Here is a 9963-nt window from a genome sequence, read left to right on the forward strand (position 1 = left end):
CGAACTCAAAGAACATATCTCTTCCCGTTTAAGTGGAATTTTTTTTCGGAACGGTTTGTTTTGGGTGTTTTGCTTGTTTACATATGTTCGATTCTGGATCTGTGAACATATTCCCGGACACAGTTCATTTACTTCATCATTTCTAGAGGTGGTTTATTATCTTTTTTCATTTACTTTGTTAATCATCAAAACACGTATCTTAGAATCGACGATAAAGCAATTGAGCAGAAAACACGGATATAACTAATAACGTAAACACGCAACATGATAACTATAATAAACTTACGGAACATAGGTGTTGTCGACCACATCTCAAATGGTGCATCAACCTCATGTATTGCCCATCTTTGAAGCGTAGGTGCTTGTCTTACCTGCCTCTAGGAGTTGAACGACCATCTCATCTTACCCTGTACCCTCAGCACAGCAGGACTAGCCTCTTACTCGTCTTCATTAGTGTGTGTTCTGTCCTAGTGACAATGAATGCTAAATTAATCAACTATCACATCATGCACATCTCAATAAGAAGTATCAAATAGTGTAAAAACACATAAAGTAACTCTCGCGGTCTAACTAGAAACTTTAAATTACCCAACCCAGCTCATTCTTGTCCATTCAGAAGAACTAGATGGTTTAAATGTACACAAGAACCACATATAACATTCTTAAGTAAGCAAAGTAAGATTTAAAGTCTCATTTGTCTGAATTCATTAGTCAAAACCGTACTTGAATTGCCAAAGTCCGGTGAAAGAAGTTCCAATAACTTCAATCTATTAAAATTAAACTCATCAATAACTGGCCCAAATTAGTCTAGAGGAACTATTTTCATAAATTTATAATGCCTTAGGGTCAAAGTCAATCTTGGTCAACTCAAACTGGCCCTCGGGTCAATAGTCCAAAATTTAAAATTGAATGTATAGATGTGTTACCCATAAGCTAAAGAATTCAATTCAATAATCAGAATCCTATTTTGACATCATTTACCAAGTCAAATCAATGATTTTTCTCTTTTAGTTTTAGGACTAAATATCCAATTAACAGCTCGTGCCTTACATAATTTTATGGTCACAATTCTTGGGAACTGAAGTACAATCACTTGACTAGTGTTAGAAATTATTACCTAGAATATTAGGCCGGATATCCACTTTTTCCTTGCTCAAAATTTAGAGCTAATGAAATCAAAAGTCCCAAAATTGCTAGTTAATCACATTTGAAATTTGAAAATCTTATAGACTAGAGCGCTGTCTTCACAACGGAAACATTGTTCATCATGTTCACGAGCTTCCATCTGTCGACCCTTTGCGATCGCAGACACTAACCCTTCGCGGTCGTATGTGTCCGCCTCACGATCATAGTGCTTTGCCTAACAACACCTTATGATCACTTTCACACCCCGAACCATGGCCTGGACGTAACACGGCACTCGGTGCCTGACTGCATGTGACCGAGCGAACCGCATGGCTTGCTGAATCATCATGGGGCATACATGAGTGCAAAAAAATAACATGAAACATGATGGGCTTGAAGAAAATACATAAATTCATAATAATTTGTAAAATACTTGTTTAAAACATAAACGCGAATAATATCATAAGCGAGTCATGGCTAACCGACTACCGAAAATCGACATGACATGCGGCTTGTCTAGTCTATGAAACCTCTAACATGAGTCGAACATGAAAACATACTTGCTGGGACAAGGCCCAAAGATACCTTTAGATGCAAAAATCAAATAAAGAAGGACAATATCTAAACTCCGGATGAGATGGGGCTCGCCCAATAAGCTGGTACGTATAGATCCTAATGAAAGCGGATGCGTCGTTACGAAATCGATGCACCAAGATAGTGAAATGCGAGGCCCTAAGGCAATAAAAAGGGACGTCGGTACTTTGAATGTCTTGGTATGTAAACACATGAGAAAAATAAGCATGCATATATATAGACATGGCGAAACGGAACATGAATCTGCGGCGAACATGAACATGAAATAATCAGAGGCGAGATGAAAACATGATAATAAGCGTATACTGAGCATGAACCACCATAGGGAGAAACGTGGAGTCTGATCTCGGCTCGATCAGCTAAGCCATCTTGTACCTTGCCAGGGTACAAGATATGAACATGACATGAATGGATACAAAATCCTTCATTGGGGAAAACATGAAGGAATCGTCCTAACTGGGCGGAGCGATCCTTATCCTACGTTGGCATGCTTAGTTTCAGGCTACCTGAGCCTTATCGGTATTAATACAACTCCTGAACATGAAAATGACTGAAAACATGATTTCTGATTTTAACATTTACATGGATACATGAAGACATGAAAATAGATACATATATACAAGCTTTTCATGGAAATAAGCATAATATCTCATATCTTGTGTTATAGAACCCATGGGATGCAAATTATGGGTTTTTCATAGATTACGGACTGAGTCTCAATCACCCAAAACAGTAATTTAAGACTAATCAGCGGAATTATAACTGACAATATAATATATCATGGCTCAAGTGTCTAGGGTTTATCATGAGTAGACCTAGAATCCTAAACCTAATGTGTAATCATGGAATACTGAAACATGGGGAAGAACAAGGATGTTCCCGCACCTGGATAGCGTCTACATACCTGGTAATGTTCCAATTTGCAACAAAAATCTGATCTTGGAAGAAGAATCCTAACCCTTAGTCTTGAATTCCTAAAATTAGGTTTTCTTAAAAACCCTATGTTAAGAGCATGAGATTATACTTAGGATTCAAGGGAAATTAATGGAATTCACTTACGATAGTGTTAAGAGGCTTGCCTTGATGCTTGGAGAAGTTGAGAGGAGAGGGTTTTCGTGTTAGGGCTTGAGAGGAATGGAAATAATGAAATAAAACTGAATTTCCGTTCTTTTAGCGTTTCAGTTGCGGCACCGTTACGGACCATGTTACAGTCCGTAACACAACATGGGCCAAAATTCCAGTGAACAACTTAGTTTGGAGATCAGGTTACGGTCACCTGTTACGGGCCGTAACACGTGTTATGGTCCGTAACACTGGACTGTAACATGAGTGAAAATTCCAGTGATGACTGATTTTTTGAGGTTATGAAACGCTGCCATGTTACGGGCAGTAACACGTGTTACGATCCGTAATGATGAACCGTCCTTTGGTCCAAAAGTTACGAGAGGTGATTTTTCAAGCGTGCCTGTTACGGTATGAGAGACGGGCTGTAACACATGTTACGGGCCGTGCCTTGGAGCGTAACTGTTACATTCCGTATTTTGTACCCTCGGGTAAGTCAAAGCAAGTGACACAAGTTGCGTATGGAAAATTGTAAAGTTGGAATATTAAGGAAGGCCGGGGGTAAAAAGGTAAATTTGCAAAACGACTCATGGAAATATGGCGAAAGGCCGGGGGCAAATTTGAAACTAAGGAAAATATTTTTCATGAAATAAGAGAAATATGCTAGAATTTTCAAGAAAGGGGGCACTTGGCCGTGGGCCCTACCTTCAAAATGTGGCCAAATAAAATCAAGCCAAGCTAGGGGCAATATGCTTAATTTCCATTGGAAGGGACTATATATATATATAGGGAAAGATGATTAATTCATCTTAATTCCCTAGAGTTTTCAAGAAAAGAAGAACAAGAAAAGAAGGAGAAAAACTCCAAGGCCATTCGGCCAAGAGCAATTTCAAGAAAAAGTTGGCAAAAATTTCTTCAAAAATTTCTTTCCTACTAATTGAGGGGTCTCTAGCAAGTTGGAGTGTTCATTGGAACAAGAAAGATTCATATTCTTGCAAGTTGGAAGCTTTAGTCAAGTGAAGGGTTAGAGGAAGAAGGTAAGAATTCATTTCCTTTTTATATGTTATGGATGTTGTGCATGTTGTAGTATACAAAAGAAGTGAAATTCATGAGAAATATGAAAAGGAGGTGGTGGCCGTGCATGTATATACGTGTGTGTGTGTGTGTGGAAATTATGTGCCAATTATTTTATTTAGTGTTTGGTTGCTATCGTTATGGAGGCTATGTTAATAATGAAAGTTGAATGATTTTGGAGAAGTTGTAGTCATGTGTGCATGATGTGGGCCGTGTGGTTGTGATGTAGTTTGGAAGACAATGAGTCAATTTTATTTTGTGTTTTTGGTCATTGTTGTGTTGTGGATTCTATATTGCCTCTAAAAGCTTAATAATTTTAGTGAAATGGTAGAGGTTGGAGAATTGTTGTTGAAGTTTATGTAAGTTGAATATTATGTTCTTACATGTATGGAAGGCAATGATATTGGTATGGCGTCGTTGGAATATATATTAGAAGGTTGTTATTGTCTTTATTGGAGTTGGAAGGTTCGAGAGAAGTAGTAAGTCGATTGAGTTGTTATAATATATCTTGGATTGAAATTGGAAGATGTGGGTAAGTAGTATGTTGATGGTATTGTTGGAATATTATGTGAATTATATTGTATTGAATTATATTGAATTGTATGGAATTGAATTGAATTGCATTGAAAAGAATTGAATTGAGTTAAATTAAATACAAGTGGTTTGTTGGTATTGTTGGTTGATAGTTTGGCCGGGTTTGAATTCCCGGATTGTTGTTGAGTAAAAATTGGCCAAGTTGAACTTGGAGGAATGGAATATTTAGGGAGGGAATCTTTGAGAAATTTCGGTAGCCAAGTATTATTTTAGAATTCAATTCTAAAGGCACTAATCATGTTTGGTAAACATGACCAATTTTAGAGATTGTGGCGAACTTGGAGCTTGAGTTTGGAGACATGAACAAAGCGTAAAAGGTATGTGAAGCCTACCTCTCCTTCATTTGGCATGTCCTAGTTAGTATAAGTTGAAATCCGACCCTCGGGAAAAGTCCACCTCGGAAACGACACCTGAATTTATTCCTTTTTCATTCAATAAATTGAATCCATAACTTGTGCTTTTAAAGAAAGAAGTGTTCAAACGTCCGAAACCTTTGGAAATGAAATTGAAATGCCTTGAAACCTTCGTGAATGACCCCAATGGTACATGATGACCGTGTTTTTATGTTCGTCACCCCGAGTCTCGATAAACGTGCATATCGGTTTCCATTACTTCTTTCATAGGAACTTTATAATCTTATTTTATGCTTTCTTAATGGTGTTGCTACTCATTGATGGTCTAGCCTTATAATGGTTATTCCTTCAGGTGAAGACGAAACGACCGTGGTTATTCCATAAGGTAGTCGGGGGCTACCGACCTTACGTCACCCGATAGACACATGACTTTGGGTTCTTATGCATCTTGCTTATATGATATGTACATGACATGTATATGATATGTATATGAAAATGGGGAAATTTTGGGAATGGATACATGTTGCGCTATAGACGCGATTGCCACACAGTCGGTACAGCGCGATTCCATCCGGACGCGGGACACATGTGGGCGAACGTACGTATTTCGACATGACTTGTTTTTATTTCATGTATATATGACAAGAAATGTTTTGAAAAAAGAAATATATATGTAATAAGCAAGCATGATATCCGCTCTCGAAAGGCACTTACAGTACGGTCATCCTTTTATTTCGTTATATGATCTTTGGTCCCACATGTTATTGTTTCATATGTTACATGCTTCGCTGTATTATTTCTATGAAACACACATACCATTTTTCAAGACAGCTCTTGACCCCCGGCCCGAATTTTTTCTTGGGGGGGTCGCGTCTCATGCTACCTTGTAGACGACGGTTGACGGGCTCGACTCCTTTTTTTCGATACATTGGAAGAGCCGCTCCGGTTGTTCGGAGCTTCTATTTTAGATGCTTGCTTTTGTGTATATATTTGGACACAGCAAAGTCAGTTACTTGTAATTATATGTATCGTGTTTAGAGGCTCGTAGACAGATATGTACAGTCAGATGTTTCACAGCCTAGTTGTCTTTGTCGCCGTGTGATATGTCAGTACAGTTGATTGCTACTACTCGTGTATATGTATGCTATTATCGGCGATGTTATGGAAAAAAATGCCAGTGTTCATACGGCCCACTTAGTAACAAGAACAAGACCTATGACGAGGGTGCCGTACAAGTATCGGGTACTCGTCACGGCCCCTAGTTGGGTCGTGACAAGATAACACATGATTTTCTGAACTGAAACATATTTTTGATTTCAACACTCTCCTTCTTGGGTTTCTAACCTCCTGAGTCATGGATATGGTTTAGTACGGATTTTACGAGGTGTTACAATATCTCTCCATTGGGATCATTCATCCTTAAATGATGGGTCGTGGTTAAGATTGGGACTGAAATGGCTTGAATATATGAACGTGAAGGAAACATGACATGACACATGGGACATGAAATGACGTGATTACATGGAAACATGAAATGATGTGATTACATAGAAACATGAATATCGAAGCATGAGATATGAGACATGAGTGCTGAGATGCGTGACTTGAGCGTGAAACATGAGACACGACGTTACAAGGACTATGGAAGTTTACCTTGAGCATTCTCTACTCGCTCTTCGAACAAATGAGGCTATCTGGATTTCATATTATTTTCTACTTCCCATGTAGCCTCTTCAACTTTCTAGCTCCTCCACATGACTGTTACACCTCAGAAAATTCTCCGTTGATGCACGGTGAATAGACTAATGAAGGGCATGAAGTATACGATGTTTCGATAAGTAAGAATAGCCTTTGATTACCCCGGAATTTCAAAGACATCAGTAAGAGAAGAAAGTTTTCCAAGGAAGGCAAGGTATACGGTATGTATCGGAAAGCATTTACAAGTATCGAATTAATGACGACTTAATGATGTGTTAGAGAAGAGTTATAATGTCCCTTAGATTATTAATGAGTTGCTAAAAAAGTGTTAAGAAGGTTCCATAAGTATTGGAGATCAAACGAGTCGACGAGAACGAGTTCGAAAAAAAATATGGGCGTTATACGCCCAACATACGCAGCCGTATAAATATATTGGCCGTATGTTAGGCCGTATATTCAACTGCGATTGGCGGCTCTTCCTTGGACCAAATGTATACGGCCAAACATACGGTGGAGTATAATTTATACGGACCGTATGTTTGTCCGTGAATCAAGCGGGATAGATTGTGAGATATTAATAAGGGGACCAAGGTCATTTTCATTTTCACTTCCTTCTCTCTAGGAACTCTCTAGAACATTTCTCCACACCTCTCCCACAAGAATTCAAGAGGTATTAATGATCAACTTCATCAAACCAAGAGAATCAAGTGTAAGAAACTCATTAAAGTTCATTCAAGACAAGAAATCCAAGTAGAGGTGGAACTAGGGTTTTGGTCAAGTGAAGTGTTTCCACCCAAAGTCCATTCCTACACCATCTAAGGTAAGTTTTATGGTCTTTCCATGTTGTCCAAGGTATTGAGAGGTTGAAATACTTGGATTGTAGAAGGAGATAGAAAATGGGTCATGAATGTGAGAATAGTGATGTTTTGAGTAGTAGCTTGGGTTGAGTCATGATTCTTGATATGTTGTGATTATGATTATGTTATAAATGGCGTTTAAAAACATGGATAGACATTGTATATGAGTGAATGTAATAGTGTGTCATGACCATGAATATGGATGATTTGAAGTGGATTGAGAAATATGGATAATGTAGGTGAATGAAGACTATTGTTATGATGTTGTGAATGTTATTATAGATGTTTGGGAGTTGATATATGATATGGGGGAAGTTGCATAAATAAAGGAGATGTTGCCCAATTTTCTCTAGCTTAGGTCAAGTATGCTAAGCTATCGATTTTCTAATGTTAGTATAAACTCTAATGAAGCGGTTAAATGTGAGCATTGAAGGAGAACGTTCAAGCGATAAAATAGCTGAACGGAAGGTATGTAAGGCTAACCTTCTTTCAATAAGGCATGGTTACTTCGCTTGCATTATATCTATTATTTCATGAGCCTATGATGTACTCCAAATGATATTATCTTTGAAAACTACTAAAGCTCGTGATTCTCGTTATGTTCTGATTCTATGAAATTCCTTATATGATGAGTGATCCTACTAAGGATAGATGCAATGAAACGATGATAGTAATGATGTCAAAGATACTTATGAGCTCTTATGTATATGTGGTTAAGTATGACTATTACGTAACACCGAGCTTATAGGGCCGGGTATGATATGTATCGCGCGCGCACCACAGTAGTTTGGTACAGACAACCCCGAGCCTTGGTAGGGCCAGGTATGTATAAATCACTGAGCCTTGCTATGGCCGGGTATGTGAGACACCGATCCTTCATGGTCGGGTATGCTATGAATATAAATATGTATATGATTATGAAAATAAATACGGATACGAATACGGATACGGATACAGATGTATGTGCACAATCACGTATTAGAAATGGAAGGTCCCTATGAAAAGCAAGTAAGTGTTTATGACGATGGTTCAACTACCTCCCATCTTATGCTATTTCTTATGTTGTCTATTATACTTCTATAATGATGTTGATTATACTTTACATAGTCAGTACATTCTTCGTACTGACGTCCTTTTGTTTGTGGATGCTGCGTCATGCCCGCAGGTGGCCAGTGTCACGACCTGACTAGGGCCATGACGGGTACCCGGGGCTAACCACCGAGCACCGCTTATTCTATTAATCATTCATACACATTATGCACTCATTCATTTATCTTATGCCCATAATCATAGAAAGCTATTTTCATTTGAACATATTCACTTTATATACATGAGCCCTTCGGCTATCAAAATAATAATATATATATATATATATATATATATATATATATATATATATATATATATATATATATATATATATATATATATATATAATGAGAAACTTGTTGAACCATACTACCACAACCACGCATACCGTTTAGCCTACTAAAGTGCTAGATGTAAGGCAGGACGGATGACCCGTCATGCCCGAAACATGAATATATACATCAAAAGAACAAGTCAATGGCACCTCCGGAATAATGGGGTGCTCTCCAATCGACTAATAGCTCTACACGAGTCTTGATCACCTCCTTTGTACACTGTGAGTATGAACACGGCGTCCAAAGAAAACGGACGTCAGTACGAACATTGTACTGAGTATGTAAGGCATAAACAATGATAATACGTCAATGAGATAGGAAACATCAAATGAGGAGCAATATGTAACTGACTGTCAATTATAAAAGAAATAATGCATGCTGGCTTACTTCATAATCATCATCATATCATGTATGCATATATGTATAAGCTACTGACCACATAGGTACGGATTGTGATAATCATTAGCATTAGCCCTGCGTCCGGGCCTCCGCGTCCGGGTACCATCTCAAGCCGCCCACCTTTAGTGGTGTACGCCCATGCCTTTCATCTGGACATGGTGTATACGCTGCCCGCCTTAGCGGTATTTGCCCGGCCATATCGACGCGGTGTAACATCATCATCATATACTCATCATAATGCATGCATAGAAACTCAAAGACAACTATACTTTATCGGGGTGACATAAAGTCATGAACCCCCGATTCCATTATGGAGCATTCATAAACATTCTGCCTCACCTTGAACGAATTAGCATATAAGGTGAGTGTATATAATAAGCAACTTCAATGGATTATAGAAGGCATCATTAGCTCTATAGGAACATCATATCATGGATCTAGAATCTTTAGACTTAAGCTCATCATAATCGTTATCGTGCTCATAAGATATCTCTTATCTCATATGGCTATTTATGAACATAGACTCTTAGCTTTTTCGGAATGTAGGAAATTCTTAAAGAAAGAGGAAAATCATGCCATAAGATTCATGCCTTAGAAAGAAAGGACTAGCCTTACATACCTTTTTCGTTTAACTAATCTATCGCTTGCTTGTTCTCCTTCAGTGCCCACGTTTCTACCTTCAAGAGAATTCGCATTAACATTAGCTAAACAATTATAAGAACGTGCTTACTAAAGCGAGAAAAATTGGAGGCAACATTTCCTTTCTTTATACAACTTTCCTCA

Source organism: Lycium ferocissimum, chromosome 12, assembly GCF_029784015.1.
Source record: "Lycium ferocissimum isolate CSIRO_LF1 chromosome 12, AGI_CSIRO_Lferr_CH_V1, whole genome shotgun sequence".
In the NCBI taxonomy this organism is placed as follows: domain Eukaryota; kingdom Viridiplantae; phylum Streptophyta; class Magnoliopsida; order Solanales; family Solanaceae; genus Lycium; species Lycium ferocissimum.